This window comes from Neoarius graeffei, chromosome 18 (assembly GCF_027579695.1).
Source record: "Neoarius graeffei isolate fNeoGra1 chromosome 18, fNeoGra1.pri, whole genome shotgun sequence".
In the NCBI taxonomy this organism is placed as follows: Eukaryota; Metazoa; Chordata; class Actinopteri; order Siluriformes; family Ariidae; genus Neoarius; species Neoarius graeffei.
This window is the reverse complement of record NC_083586.1, coordinates 36,058,705-36,076,005: the sequence shown is the minus strand read 5'-3', so window position 1 is coordinate 36,076,005 and position 17,301 is coordinate 36,058,705. Positions and strand designations below refer to the sequence as shown.

General features: G+C 41.4%; 1 protein-coding gene across 1 annotated transcript in view; it reads left to right on the top strand.

The window, feature by feature from the left end:
* The window catches only part of nalf1a (NALCN channel auxiliary factor 1a), a 233,735-nt gene that overhangs the window by 181,957 nt on the left and 34,477 nt on the right, over positions 1-17,301 (top strand). The window lies entirely within an intron of this gene.

Here is a 17,301-nt window from a genome sequence, read left to right as displayed (position 1 = left end):
TCTTAAAACATATCAGGCCATTCTGTGGCTGGGAAGTTATTTAATTTGAGGGGATTCCCAAGCAAATAATTTGCATGAAATCGCTCGCTTCGCGCAGTCAAACAGACAGAGGAAGTCCGTGTGTGCATGCGCAGGTTTACCTTCAACCGTGCACTGACAGTTACATCATTCTGTCGCTAAACGAACAGCTGATCACAGCGAGGTGCTCGCTGACCGCCGATATTTATTAGTTTGGTCCTGCGTTTCCTTTCCTTCGCAACATAACATCTTTTCTTCTCACTTTCCGTTACTGTAGTCAGTCTTTCACGTTTCATTCGCACACTCACGTCCGCCATTGTTCTCTCCTGTTTCATATTTGTATACCACAATGCCTTGCATGAACGGGGAAAGCCCACCATGTCATACATGACATAATATCTTGAATTGGGTCACGGTGAGGCAAGGAAAAAATGGTGGCGAATTTAGGGTCACGTGGCTCTAAATTAATTGTTCTTTTAGGAAAAAAAGTAATAAAATTGGAAGTCTGTGATTCAAATTCAGTAGCTTTCAGTCCACGAAAACAAATAATTGGGTGTTGGGGAAAATTATTTTTGTGGCCTAAATTTGAGAAATCTGAAAGGCAGTCTACCATCAAATACTTGATAACAAAGTGATATATCTGAATTGATGTGCTCCGCCATTTTGTTTTTCTATACTCACAGAATATGAGCTAATATCCTAATAGAAGAGGAGCCAATCAGAGCATGCAATTGCTCATATCCAGTGAATGTGGCTAGAAAAAAAAAAAATTAAAAAAAAAATTATATATATATATATATATATATATATATATATATATATATATATATATATATATATATATATATATATATATATAATATTCATTCTCCCAGCTAGGAAAAAAGCTTCCTAAAGCAGAATAAGGAAGACCCAGCACTCAGTAAAGGGAATCTTATCCTTATCCTCTCCTGAGGGACACCAGATGATCTGATTAATTATCTAAGCAACTTCTCATTAGTATTTCAGTTTATTCTTTCTGATTAACCAAGTCATATTTCTGTGAAAACTATTTGCTTTTGGTGATTACAGAGTTTATACATGTGTGTTTAGAGGTAGGTCACTGTGAAAAAGAAAGGAGTCTTGATCTGTTAGCCATAAATCATCATCCATTAGCCACAGGCCTTCGCACATGGAGAACATCTCATTTCCTCATAAAATCTGTAACTCATCCTTAAATAATATTATGCTCTCACCCACACTGTAGTTGATAGTTGTCTTAATCCCAGTTGTTCTCCAACATGGCAGTTGTCCCCGGTGCATGCACTCACTGCCTCACAATTACAGTCATGCTGCAAAAACTCAAGGTTTCTTAATCTAATCATGTTTCGTAATAACGTGGCAAGTCTTTTTTTTCATGTAATTAGTTACCATTGATGCATTGTAATGATTCTCGGAAGCAGTCTAATTAGATTTGAATCATTAATGAGAAACTTATGGTTAATGAAGTTTCATTGAGCATGTGAGATATGTTCTCACACACACACACACACACACACACACACACACACACACACACACACACACACACACACCTAAGAGAAACTACCAAACTTGGTTCATCTTATAGAGGATGTTCTATGTTCTTATTATGTCATTCTTTTACAGGTGTGTATGTGTGTGTGTGTGTGTGTGTGTGTGTGTTCACAATGCTCAGTTGAACACCAGTAAATACATGCGTGTTGTTGGCAGAATTCCAGGGTTCTCTTTGCACATAATTTCTCCCTAACTATCCATCTGTCACCAGACTGCAGTGTTTCTGCTCCTCAGTAGTTGAGTGTATGATCTATTGAATGTACTTCTTGAAACATCTTTAGACATCAGCAGTGGCACGTCATTTATTGATCAGTGAAAGATTGTGTGTGATGTCTCTTCTATCACATTCTTAGTAGGTATTTAATGATCCACACAATTCATGATTCGATTTGATTTGCAATAGTGGGTTCACAATTCAATTTTCCCACAATGTTGAAAAAAAAATGAAGAAACTTGTTACCAAAAGAAAATGCAATATATATATATATATATATATATATATATATATATATATATATATATATATATATATATTTTTTTTTTTTTTTATCAAGTTAGATATTCATTGTGTGTGCGTGTGTACACACACACACACACACACACACACACACACACACACAAGGGTAAGTAAAAAAGTTCTAAGACAGATGTTATAATTTCAAAAGGAATTCAAAAGAATACAAAGAAGGAATTCTCCGATGGAAACATTACTTGCAGAAGTGTTTAGAGGAGGATATGTAGAAAAATAGCTTTGTTATTTTCATAAATAAAGATTTTTTCATTTGTCTTAGAACTTTTTGACTTACCCTTGTATCTGTGTGTGTGTGTGTGTGTGTGTGTGTGTGTGTGTGTGTGTATATATATATATATATATATATATATATATATAAAACCCCCACATTTGGAAAGGTTGGAAATAGAATATAAAATATAATAGCCTATTAACTAAAATATTAATTAATTTTATTAAAAATGAAAAAAGTTATTAAAATATAGGCTTTTTCTTTATAAACTGTGATGAAGATTTGTCCTACCTCCATTTGCTTCTCTCTTTTTAAAGCTTTTGGCAGTCTTTAAAAAGAGAGCTCTGATTTCTTATTAAATCTATTTGTATGACAGCTCTTTAACAGTTTAAATCTGTGTGTGTGTGTGTGTGTGTGTGTGTGTGTATACGCGCGCTTTCATGGCATTAGAGCCGTTTTACTTACGCCGAAGGTGAAGTCACATGTATTCCCGTTATTGTACATTATTCTGCCCTCTGCTGTCTAAGCAATGCACTTACAGATAGGAAAAAAAACTATCTGTAATTAAATAATTTTTTTTAATTTCATTGATTTAAATCAATACATTTATAATCACAATTTATCATTGCACTATATATCGTTACATGCCTAATTCTTACTACTTCTGACTCCTTCTTTCCTATATTTCAAAGAAAGGAACCCAGTCAACTTTGTTGGTTCATAAATAATGGTAACACTCATCAGAAAAGTGTTAGTGTACCATCCTGGCCATCCACAGCACAAATTTCTTCGATGCAACAATGAGTCAGGAACTACTTATAAGAAACCGGTAATTATTACATGCTTGAAGAATCATCAGAACAGTAAAACTTCAAAAATGTTTCACCAGCTCAAATCTACAGACTGACCCGGTCTAGTATTTGTAGGAGAAAAGGAGGATGCCTCATGTTGCCTGTGTTTGGGAGTGCTATCATCTCTGACCTTGGTGTATTTTCTCACAGTGACACACCAGAGCAAAACACAAGCAATGAAAAATGCAATATTTTCAGAAAAAGTATATTTCACACATAATATGAAACAATTTATAAAAAAAAAGTTTATAATCGGGCGGCACGGTGGTGTAGTGGTTAGCGCTGTCGCCTCACAGCAAGAAGGTCCGGGTTCGAGCCCCGTGGCCGGCGAGGGCCTTTCTGTGTGGAGTTTGCATGTTCTCCCCGTGTCCGCGTGGGTTTCCTCCGGGTGCTCCGGTTTCCCCCACAGTCCAAAGACATGCAGGTTAGGTTAACTGGTGACTCTAAATTGACCGTAGGTGTGAATGTGAGTGTGAATGGTTGTCTGTGTCTATGTGTCAGCCCTGTGATGACCTGGCGACTTGTCCAGGGTGTACCCCGCCTTTCGCCCGTAGTCAGCTGGGATAGGCTCCAGCTTGCCTGCGACCCTGTAGAAGGATAAAGCGGCTAGAGATAATGAGATGAGATGAGAAGTTTATAATCATCTTTTACCATCCATATTTTTGATAAAAGGTATATGCAGAACCTAAATCATGTTTAATATTTGTTAGAACGCTAGAGATAAACATAAATGAATGTAAACTTCAGCAATAATCATAGATTCGGAGGAAAATAATTAAAAGCAAATATTTCTTTCATACGACACACTATAGACAAAAGATTTATGCAGTATACACAAGTTCTTGCAAACAACATTTCAAACAGGTTGATGCCAACATTCATTCATTTTCAGTAACTGCTTTATCCTGGTCAGGATCACAGTGGATCTGGAGGATTTCCTAAGAATGCTGGTTGGGAATACATGCTGGATGTGATTCCAGTCTCCACACACACATATGGTGCCCTCCACAATTATTGGCACTCCTTATAAAGATGAGTAAAAAGGGTTTGAAAAAGCCAACATTTTGGTGAAGTCGCTTCATCTCACACTGAAAAAAGAAAACTCCAACATTTAATTGAAATAAATATTTAGTGATTTTGTTGAAAAAAGTTATTTCTTGATGAGGGATTTGTTTTTCTCTGAATAAATTGATTTCAATTAAAGGTTGGATTTTTCTTTTTTTTTTTCAGTGTGATCTGAAGCCACTTCACCCAAAAGTGGATTTTTTCAAACCCTTTTTACTAATATTTAGAAGGAGTACCATTAATCGAGGAGGGCACAGTTTTCAAATACTCATTCACGTTTAGGGGCAATTTAGGCTACGTTTACATTACGTCGAATCAGCGGATCATCAGATTAATGTTCTTAAAATGATTCGCGTTTACACTAAAACCGTTAGCCGTGCACACAGCAACACCAATACGCGGATACGCTCGGCTCCGCAGGCATCCTGCGCTCCAAATCACTCCGCCCTGAACAGCGAGTGCCCTCTGGAGGGTGTGCACTCCGGCCCTGCGCAGCTCACAGAGCGCGCGAGTGAAGTGAACAAGCCACGATTCGGGACTGAGCCGCTGTGTGTGAGATCCCAGCGCATATCACTTATTACTTGCAAGTGGAAGGATGGCAAGCCTAAAGACAATCATAACTACACAATGGGCAGTATTTGCATCAGTATTTGCAGTATTTTCATACTTTTATACTCTTTAATGAAAGGTGATACAAGGCGGAAGTCTGCGCCGTTTTTCAGCAGTCGCGTCACATGACCAACGCCAGCGAATCAGGAAGGTGGATGTCACAGTGACGTTGTCCAATGAGACGCCAGCTAGAGCTCAGCACAGCGTATCCGCGTATTCTCAATGTTTACACAGCACCGGAGCTGATACGATCTAGATTGAATACGTGGACGCTGGCGGATTCCCGTTTCCCCGCTTTTTCAGGGGGGTTAATGTAAACGGACAGTGCATCCGCGAAGAAAACGAGACAGATACGGTCTAGTGTAAACGTAGCCTTAGAGTAGCCAAAGCACCTACTGCCATGCTTTTGGACAGTCTGAAGAAAATGGAGCACCTGGAAGAATCATGCAAACAGAGCTCAGGATCAAACCAAGAACCCTAGATGCTAACAGCTAGGGGCTATTAGTGCAGAGAATTAGTATATATATATATATATATATATATATATATATATATATATATATATATATATATATATATATATATATATACACACACACACACACACTAGAGAGAGAGAGAGAGACAGACATGTGCACCCACTCACCCACAGAGTCCCCTATCATTCTCCTTGCCCACAGGTCAGCTTAATTTGCATTATCTACCATGGTCATGCTTGTTAAGTGTTGGCCAATTGTATTCCTCAGTAGCCCTGAATCTCTGCATCTCTTTCTTTCTTTTGCTCTTCATATCTGATTTATACTATGGACATCATGCATGATGGTCCTCTGAGCCAAAGAAATGCCTCTGTAACCTCTGACCTCAGCTTTGGGCACAGCAGTCACAGGAGAACACACAGTCGATAATTGCAGTGCTCTCTGGCATTACTGTGCTTCATTTGCACTCTGAATCCCAGAAGATACAACATGAGGATTGAACTTTTTGACCTGGGTCTATCACTGGGTATGATGTTTGAAGGATTTGGGTTTATTTGTAGCTCTGGAATTTGCAGACCTTTTTAAGACTTAGTCTGTGCGTTATGTCCGTGAAGGTTGTCAGTCATCCAGGTCATCGTAAACCGTAGGTCAGGGCTATTCAAATACATTTGCAGGGTGGCCAAACTAGAAAATTACAAAATTTGTGAGGGCCGGACGGACAATTGACATAAAATTGATATCAGCTAAAGGCAATTAAAATATACTATACTAAGGTACATAATATCTCATCTCATCTCATTATCTCTAGCCGCTTTATCCTTCTACAGGGTCGCAGGCAAGCTGGAGCCTATCCCAGCTGACTACGGGCGAAAGGCGGGGTACACCCTGGACAAGTCGCCAGGTCATCACAGGGCTGAGACATAGACACAGACAACCATTAACACTCACATTCACACCTACGGTCAATTTAGAGTCACCAGTTAACCTAACCTGCATGTCTTTGGACTGTGGGGGAAACCGGAGCACCCGGAGGAAACCCACGCGGACACGGGGAGAACATGCAAACTCCACACAGAAAGGCCCTCGCCGGCCATGGGGCTCAAACCCGGACCTTCTTGCTGTGAGGCGACAGCGCTAACCACTACACCACCGTGCCGCCCAACCGCCAGCATGCAGTCTTTAATAGTCTCCGACTCGGTGAAGGGTCTTTTTTTTTCTTGTCAGTATCCACGCCACTCATAGAGATGCAATAAAAGCTCTCTCTTATTCTGTGCAAAAGCCACCAATTGCACGGTGACTTTGTTCAAAAGAAGTCTGTCTATTCTCCTTCGTCTCTCCTCGGAGCTCTCTCGGTATTGCTCAGAAAATGAAGCCTGTTTTGTTGTAAAATGTCTCTTCACGATGTACTCTTTGGCCACAGCTACGAATTCGTTGCACAATAAACACACAGGTCTATCGCTTGCCATAGTTTGCAAAGTAAATAAGTACTTTTCAGTCCATTCACTTTGAAATTTACGGTTTTCTCTGTCAACTTTGCGACGTTGCTTGGACAGCACCATGTTGCCACTGCTGTAGCTGCATGGAGTGTCACATCGCAAGAATGAGTGTTTGTCACCATGGAGACGACCTGTACTCTGGTCTGTGCCAGAGCGGTAGAGAAAACTGTGCGCCGCGGCAGATACGTAGATATGTTTTTTTGTTTTGTTTTAAAAAAATCTGCCGCAGGCCAGATTAAATTTCAGTCGGGCCAATTTCGCCCCCGGGCCGCTATTTGAATAGACCTGACGTAGGTGCTAAAGAAGGCAACTGGACGTGCTTGAAATTCTTGAAAATGTTTCACCTCTCATCCGAAGCCTTTCGGATGAGAGGTGAAGCACCTTCAAGAACTTCAAGCAAGTCTAGTTGCCTTCTTAAGCACCTACGATTTAGTCTGTGCATTCGTTGTCTCATTAAAGCACAGTCATGTTATTATTTGCTCAAATATTATAATGTTTATTGTGTAATATTGCAGTTTTATTAGCCATTGTATTGCTCCATACATCACTTAACATATGGGTGACTCCATGATCGGGGTGTTATGTGTGTCCCAATGAAATTACATTTACAAATGTATGTAAGGTAGTGCTGTCAAGCAATTAAAATATTTAATCGCGATTAATGTCGTGACTGTCATAGTTAACTCGCGATTAATCGCAATTTAATCTCACATTTTTGTCACATGAAAAACCATTGTAATTCTCTTATCAGCATAAAAAAGTGAATGGGCTTGCTTTGTACCAATGTTTTGTTTTTTTTTATTGCAGAGCATAACACGTCTTGTCACAGCCACTGACATCCATAACTTCCATATTAGATGAGAAAACCAAGGGATGAAAAATAAAGTGCATATCACTGTGAAAATAAAAAAAAATTTTATTTTACTCTTCATTAGTTTCTTTTGAAGAGAAGTATTTGCCATAAAAGAAGAAAAAAACAGATAACAAAAATAAAAACATTCATCATACATTCAAAAACGTTCATCATAATGTGGCACTGTATTATCTAATGCTCACTGCTTATAACTCTACACCTACCCGGTGGAGATGAGCTGGGAAACTGAAGACTGAAGGAACAGTATTGAAAAGTATTTTTCCAGTCTCACCTGTGAAAGGTAATCTCATGTGATCTCGTTTGGACGGTAAACCTGTTGGTACAGTTAAACGCAGCACATGAATGAGGCATCTTTATTCTCCACTTTGCCCCATCCAATATGGCGGCGAGGATGTTTATATGTCTATGTTCTCCATCACTCACACGTACTCTTATTGAAGCAGCGCGCGACAAGCCTCAACAGGAACTACGGGTGACTCGCAGGGCCAAATTAGAATTTGCGTTAACGGCACTATTTTTTTAAATCGCGTTAAATTGAGATTGCGTTAACGCGTTATTATCGCGTTAACTTTGACAGCACTAATGTAAGGTAAAGGTAAAAGTTCAATAAAAATAAATATCAAACACAGGTAAATGGGCTTTCATAAGAACCCCATGCATACTTTATACAAATAACTTCAAACATTAATTAAAAAAAAAAAAAAAAACGAAAAACCTTTATACGCAAAACTTTCACATCTATAACACTGAGAAAAGTGTCTTTTCCAGCCCTGGTCTGCTATGACACTTAACAATTTACCTTAAAATAACCATTAATATACTTAAAAAAATGCATTAATGTATGAATCCATTTAACATCTGCTGCTTGAAACGTCCTTCTCCATTAGAAACCCATTATAAGTTACAACAAAAAAAATTACATTTTAGTCATGTATCTATCACAACTTACTCTTCTTCTTCTTTTGGCTGCTCCCATTAGGGGTCGCCACAGCGGATCTTTTCTGCATATTTGATTTGGCATAGGGCGGCACGGTGGTGTAGTGGTTAGCGCTGTCGCCTCACAGCAAGAAGGTCCTGGGTTCGAGCCCCGGGGCCGGCGAGGGCCTTTCTGTGTGGAGTTTGCATGTTCTTCCCGTGTCCGTGTGGGTTTCCTCCGGGTGCTCCGGTTTCCCCCACAGTCCAAAGACATGCAGGTTAGGTTAACTGGTGACTCTAAATTGACCGTAGGTGTGAATGTGAGTGTGAATGGTTGTCTGTGTCTATGTGTCAGCCCTGTGATGACCTGGCGACTTGTCCAGGGTGTACCCCGCCTTTCGCCCGTAGTCAGCTGGGATAGGCTCCAGCTTGCCTGCGACCCTGTAGAAGGATAAAGCGGCTAGAGATAATGAGAATGGGATGATTTGGCATAGATTTTACACCAGATGCCCTTCCTGCCACAACCCTCCCCAATCTATCCAGGCTTGGGACCAGCACTAAGTATGCACTGGCTTGTGTAACCCCAGTGGCTGGGTATTTTACCTAATCTGCATGTCTTTGGACTATGAGGGAAACTGGAGCACCCGGAGGAAACCCACACAGACACGGGGAGAACATGAAAACTCCACATAGAAAGGCCCCCGTCGACCATGGGGTTCAAACCCAAAACCTTCTTGCTGTGAGACGACAATGCTAATCACTGCACCATGTTGTGTATCACAACGTAATTGTGTTAAAATATTTGAAATGTTCTACAAGTTACATAATCAATAAGAAGTTGCATCTGAATTTCTTTAAGATCATCAGAAGAAGAAAAGTAAGTTCTTTCAGTAAATAATAAATGAAAAAGAATACATTTAAAGTAAATTAGTATAAATATGGAGGTGATTATACAAAATTGCGTATGCTGATTGGTCGAGAAACTCAGACTATTTCTCGATAATCACCTCGAGCGACTTGGCAAAATGACGGCCAATCGCTTTGTCACTGTAAGTGAGGAAGAATTCAAAATGATGAAAGAAAATGCTGTTCCTAAAAGCACTAAAGATGTTATTTAGTTTGGTCTAAAACTATTCAAAGGTAAGGTGGAATTGTGATTTATTTTATCGATTTCAGAGCAAAGTATTTTATGTGAGTCGGTATAGAGAAGTGACACAAGCCTTCGTGCATTACACTTGCATGCTTCTTTTGAAGTGTGAAACATCCAACCATCCATCTATCCATTATCTGTAGCCGCTTATCCTGTTCTACAGGGTCGCAGGCAAGCTGGAGCCTATCCCAGCTGACTATGGGTGAGAGGCGGGTACACCCTGGACAAGCCACCAGGTTATCGCAGGGCTGACACAGAGACAAACAACCGTTCACACTCACATTCACACCTACGGTCAATTTAGAGCCACCAGTTACGTAGCTTAACCCGCATGTCTTTGGACTGTGGGGGAAACCGAAGCATCCGGAGGAAACCCACACAGACACAGGGAGAACATGCAAACTCCACATAGAAAGGCCCTCGCCAGCCGCTGGGCTCGAACCCAGGACGTTCTTGCTGTGACGCGACAGTGCTAACCACTACACCACCATGCTGCCCTAAGTGTGAAATAAATTATAATTATTTTTAATATGATTTTTTAATAATCACCTGTGTATTTGTACTAAAACAATTATCTGCCTCAGGCTCGATTTCGTCTCGGTTATTATTCACCGATATTCACCTCGCCTTCAGCGAATGATCGTTGCTTATTATATCACCTTACCAAGCCCACAATAACCTTGCTCTCTCCTATATGTCTAACCTTCTCTGTTCACACAAACCACCAGGTAACTTTAGGTCATCCTCATCTGGTCTGCTTTCCATACCTCCATCCAAACTTTACAGCTTCGGGAATTGAATTTTCTTCAAAATTGCACCCCGTCTCTAGAACTCCCAGCCTCAAACTATCGAACAATCCCACTCTTATTTAAATCCTGTCTCAAAACCTACTTGTTTTTGCCCAAATGCTCACTATTCCTATGACTTAGTTCATACTGATTTGGGCTTGTTAATTTCTGTTGTCCTCTCTTCTTGTTTTCCTCATTTTTGTCTTTATGATTTATTGTCTCCTTTGCTTTTTGAAAAGCACATTAGAAATAATTTTATTATTATTATTAGTAGTAGTATAACACCCTTAACATTCTCAAACCATTAGAAGTTTCCGTTTCCGGTTGAGAGTATGCTGTGTGCATTTCGGCTGCCGCTTCTCACTGGAGCTTTTTCCTTTTTGTCTCCCTTTGTTTTTCTTTTTGTGATTGTATGGTTTGATGTTTGTTCTTTATATGAATGTTCTTTGTTTGAATGGTTTGTCCGCCGGTTCTGGTGTAGCTCCGGCCCCAGTTTTGGCCGTCGGTTCTTTTCAGGCTTTGGGCTGCTATGGGTGATGCCTGTGCTCCTTGATATGGACTAAAGTGAGCTCATTGCTTTTTTTAATATCACGGTTGTCCAGCGCTCTGTGTGGCGGTGCTTCTGTGCTTGGTGCGGTGTTCTGAGCGATGTTGCTTGGTGGCGTCGCAGTGGTGGTGGAATTGGTTTGGGACATACCTTTGTGCACCTTTTGGTGGGATTGTGGGTTGCTACGCCACTGGAATTACATCCTGACCCTCTTTTGGTGGACTTTTTTTTCTGTAATTGTAAAGCAACCTTGGGTGTGAGAAAGGCGCTGTATAAGTTGAAATTATTATTATTATTATTATTATTATTATTACAAGGGCGGCACGGTGGTGTAGTGGTTAGCGCTGTCGCCTCACAGAAGAAGGTCCTGGGTTCGAGCCCCAGGGCCGGCGAGGGCCTTTCTGTGTGGAGTTTGCATGTTCTCCCCGTGTCCGCGTGGGTTTCCTCCGGGTGCTCCGGTTTCCCCCACAGTCCAAAGACATGCAGGTTAGGTTAACTGGCGACTCTAAATTGACCGTAGGTGTGAATGTGAGTGTGAATGGTTGTCTGTATCTATGTGTCAGCCCTGTGATGACCTGGCGACTTGTCCAGGGTGTACCCTGCCTTTCGCCCGTAGTCAGCTGGGATAGGCTCCAGCTTGCCTGCGACCCTGTAGAAGGATAAAGCGGCTAGAGATAATGAGATGAATGAGATGAGATTATTATTACAGATGCTGCTACATTTTATGCATTTGCAAGTTCTATGACGAAAAAATGTTGCTCCTGATTGACACAACAGAAAATCATTCAATCTATTGTTAGGACATCGTGAGTGTCATGCCACAGCCATCCATGGCTGGAAGTCCAATGGAGCAAATTTGGATGGCATACTCTCTCCCGTGAATCACAGTGACCATGACCAATCATGGGCATCTGTGAGCTCAAGTATGCGGAAGAGGGCAGATAGAGCTTTCATCAGAGAGTGTAATGCTGCACTGTGACACACTAAAAAAAAATTCAGAGTCAGAATACAGGGTGCATCAAGGGTGCTGGTCAAGGGCCCAGATGAGGAAGGACAAGTCAGTGGCTACAGGTACCCCTCTGACTACAGCACACGCCTGTCAACCTCACCAACTTAAAAATCTCAATCTTCTGGTTATATACCGTAGGTACTGTAAGTCTTTAGCCACTGAGCTTCTACAGCCCCAAAGGACACATGACCTCTGAAATTGTGCATAAAATAGACACAAGACAAACTCACAAGTTTCCCTCTGGGAGGCAATTTGAAGATGCTAGCACACACCCCTTCTGGCGAACCATTTCTTGTTCCAGGCTTGTGCCAGCTTGTTTCTTGAAGTATTCAGAGCAAAATGTGTGCGTGCGTGTGTGTATTTGTATGTGTGTGAAATAGAGAGAAAGAGCGAGAGAGCGAGAGGCAAGTGAAACCAACCCTCACAAATCAGACCGTATCTCAGGATTCTCTGACAGCCAGACAGTGCTAATGATGACCTGCTTTTTGGCTTCTATTGTTCTCCTTTTCTATCAGCACACACTTCAATTTGTGGATGCACTGCCTTCTGCACTGCCTTCTTTCGCTTTACTTAACAGCAGCTTGTGCTGGGTGCACTATGTAGGGCAAAATAAATGAGCTGGAGCTATTCTTACAGTGCTGTCACCCCGTGCACTGCCCACTCGACTCCCCTCCCCTTTCACTCCCATCTTACATGCAGCCTTGGTGAAAAGAAAAGGACCATGTGAAGTAATATGTGTTAATTCAACGTGCAATGTGTGAGTGCGTGTGTGGTGGGCAGGATGATTACAGATCTAATGTCACAGTGACGCAACAACAGGATGATTTGTTTTCTTGTGCCATAATGACCTCAATAACCTGATGTGACTCTCTTTGAGGTGACAAAACCAACAGAGCTGTTTTGAGTGAGATTCATGTGATAAGAAAGAAGCTCGTGCACGAACGTATATTTTATACCACCGCTCCATCTTCTGTTCGTTCTGAATACTGCATGTAGGCTGAGCTGTGAATGTGATTTTATTGCCCTATAGAGAAAGCAGTTATACCAAAACCGCTGTTAAATCCGAAATTCTGATTGGTCAGGAGGTATTGATTCATTCATATAATTCATGGTAATATTAATTCGGAATAAATGGATTAAAATGAAATTGTATAATTAAATAATATTGGCTGACGTTGAGTGGTATATCAGATACATTCCATTCAGCTAGCATGATATTGAACGAGTCGAAGACTAGCCAGTCAATATTATTATTATTATAATCTCATCTCATTATCTCTAGCCGCTTTATCCTTCTACAGGGTCGCAGGCAAGCTGGAGCCTATCCCAGCTGACTACGGGCGAAAGGCGGGGTACACCCTGGACAAGTCGCCAGGTCATCACACGGCTGACACATAGACACAGACAACCATTCACACTCACATTCACACCTACGGTCAATTTAGAGTCACCAGTTAACCTAACCTGCATGTCTTTGGACTGTGGGGGAAACCGGAGCACCCGGAGGAAACCCACGCGGACACGGGGAGAACATGCAAACTCCGCACAGAAAGGCCCTCGCCGGCCACAGGGCTCGAACCCGGACCTTCTTGCCGTGAGGCGACAGCACTAACCACTACACCACCGTACCGCCATTATTATTATTATTATTATTATACATACACATTTGATGGAACAATTATAGATTTTACAAAAAGTTAAGAATGGAGGTGTGGGGGTGTTAATTACCAATATTGAATGCTGATTCTGATCGAATGTAATTCAATGTTCTGTCAATCCAATGTACAACCCCGATTCCAAAAAAGTTGGGAAAAAGTACAAATTGTAAATAAAAACGGAATGCAATAATTTACAAATCTCAAAAACTGATATTGTATTCACAATAGAACATAGACAACATATCAAATGTCGAAAGTGAGACATTTTGAAATTTCATGCCAAATATTGGCTCATTTGAAATTTCATGACAGCAACACATGTCAAAAAAGTTGGGACAGGGGCAATAAGAGGCTGGAAAAGTTAAAGGTACAAAAAAGGAACAGCTGGAGGACCAAATTGCAACTCATTAGGTCAATTGGCAATAGGTCATTAACATGACTGGGTATAAAAAGAGCATCTTGGAGTGGCAGCGGCTCTCAGAAGTAAAGATGGGAAGAGGATCACCAATCCCCCTAAATCTGCGCCGACAAATAGTGGAACAATATCAGAAAGGAGTTCGACAGTGTAAAATTGCAAAGTGTTTGAACATATCATCATCTACAGTGCAAAATATCATCAAAAGATTCAGAGAATCTGGAAGAATCTCTGTGCGTAAGGGTCAAGGCTGGAAAACCATACTGGGTGCCCGTGATCTTCGGGCCCTTAGACGGCACTGCATCACATACAGGCATGCTTCTGTATTGGAAATCACAAAATGGGCTCAGGAATATTTCCAGAGAACATCATCTGTGAACACAATTCACCGTGCCATCCGCTGTTGCCAGCGAAAACTCTATAGTTCAAAGAAGGAGCCGTATCTAAACATGATCCAGAAGCGCAGACGTCTTCTCTGGGCTAAGGCTCATTTAAAATGGACTGTGGCAAAGTGGAAAACTGTTCTGTGGTCAGATGAATCAAAATTTGAAGTTCTTTATGGAAATCAGGGACGCCGTGTCATTCGGACTAAAGAGGAGAAGGACGACCCAAGTTGTTATCAGCGCTCAGTTCAGAAACCTGCATCTCTGATGGTATGGGGTTGCATTAGTGCGTGTGGCATGGGCAGCTTACACATCTGGAAAGACACCATCAATGCTGAAAGGTATATCCAGGTTCTAGAGCAACATATGCTCCCATCCAGACGACGTCTCTTTCAGGGAAGACCTTGTATTTTCCAACATGACAATGCCAAACCACATACTGCATCAATTACAGCATCATGGCTGCGTAGAAGAAGGGTCCGGGTACTGAACTGGCCAGCCTGCAGTCCAGATCTTTCACCCATAGAAAACATTTGGCACATCATAAAACGGAAGATACAACAAAAAAGACCTAAGACAGTTGAGCAACTAGAATCCTACATTAGACAAGAATGGGTTAACATTCCTATCCCTAAACTTGAGCAACTTGTCTCCTCAGTCCCCAGACGTTTACAGACTGTTGTAAAGAGAAAAGGGGATGTCTCACAGTGGTAAACATGGCCTGGTCCCAACTTTTTTGAGATGTGTTGTTGTCATGAAATTTAAAAATCACCTAATTTTTCTCTTTAAATGATACATTTTCTGAGTTTAAACATTTGATATGTCATATATGTTCTATTCTGAATAAAATATGGAATTTTGGGGCGGCACGGTGGTGTAGTGGTTAGCGCTGTCGCCTCACAGCAAGAAGGTCCTGGGTTCGAGCCCCGGGGCCGGCGAGGGCCTTTCTGTGTGGAGTTTGCATGTTCTCCCCGTGTCCGCGTGGGTTTCCTCCGGGTGCTCCGGTTTCCCCCACAGTCCAAAGACATGCAGGTTAGGTTAACTGGTGACTCTAAATTGACCGTAGGTGTGAATGTGAGTGTGAATGGTTGTCTGTGTCTATGTGTCAGCCCTGTGATGACCTGGCGACTTGTCCAGGGTGTACCCCGCCTTTCGCCCGTAGTCAGCTGGGATAGGCTCCAGCTTGCCTGCGACCCTGTAGAAGGATAAAGCGGCTAGAGATAATGAGATGAGATGAGATATGGAATTTTGAAACTTCCACATCACTGCATTCCATTTTTATTTACAATTTGTACTTTGTCCCAACTTTTTTGGAATCGGGGTTGTACATGTACAAAGTCAAAGCTCTAACAATAAAAATGGTACAAGTCCAAAAAGCCTGAACAATAACCAAACTTATATACAAGCTATATACAGGTAGACAGTTCAAGTTCAAAGTTACTTTTGGTCGGAGTTAACTGTTACATTGCAGTTGTTCAAAACAAAAGGGCTTTGCGGAGTGAAGTCCATGAGTAAAGTCCTCTTGTGAAAGTCTCCATCACTTTTCCTCACCTCCAAGTAGAACTTTATATTTCTGCTATTGCTCTCTTTTCCAGTTTTTCGATGTCCATTGGTATGTTTTTCTCTTGTAAATATGCATGAAAAATATCCAGGGAAATTTTGGTAGCGGGCGGCACGGTGGTGTAGTGGTTAGCGCTGTCGCCTCACAGCAAGAAGGTCCGGGTTCGAGCCCTGTGGCCAGCGAGGGCCTTTCTGTGTGGAGTTTGCATGTTCTCCCCGTGTCCGCGTGGGTTTCCTCCGGGTGCTCCGGTTTCCCCCACAGTCCAAAGACATGCAGGTTAGGTTAACTGGTGACTCTAAATTGACCGTAGGTGTGAATGTGAGTGTGAATGGTTGTCTGTGTCTATGTGTCAGCCCTGTGATGACCTGGCGACTTGTCCAGGGTGTACCCTGCCTTTCGCCTGTAGTCAGCTGGGATAGGCTCCAGCTTGCCTGCGACCCTGTAGAAGGATAAAGCGGCTAGAGATAATGAGATGAGAATTTTGGTAGCCTTTCAGGTGTTCAGTGCGTCTTTCACTTTAAATCTTCCGCTTTTAATGAAGTAAACCTCACGGTCATGTTTGTGAATAAACTGTTACAGTCACTCACGAGTGCCGAAGTTTTACATCTCCGACATGTCTCTTCCAGTTTTTCGATGTCCATTGGTATGTTTTTCTCTTGTAAATATGCATGAAGGATTAAGTTTTGGTAGCCTTTCAGGTGTTCAGTGCATCTTTAGTTTCAGTTTATTTATTTAGTGCTTAAACCGAGCACTGAATTAACCTTGTCTTCTGTCTCTCCCGGTGATGTCATGTTGTCTTGACAACATGCAATATTATAACAATATTGCATGCTCATTCTCCATTGGGGAGAGTGGTGTAATACATGGAGGATAAGCTATATGATAACAGTATTGCATGGCATCAATAAACTGGCTAGAAGGGAATAGAATACATGTTTTTATCCCATGGAAAAAGTGGCCCGTATGTAGTATAATAATTAAATAATATTGGCTGAGTGGTATCAGTGGTATCAGATACATATCAGATACATACATCAGATACATAGTGGTATCAGATACATTCCATTCAGCTTGCATGATATTGAACAAGTTGAAGAGTGGAATGGAGTATATCTGATATACCACTAAAAAAAAGCCAGCCAATATTATTATTATCTCATCTCATTAT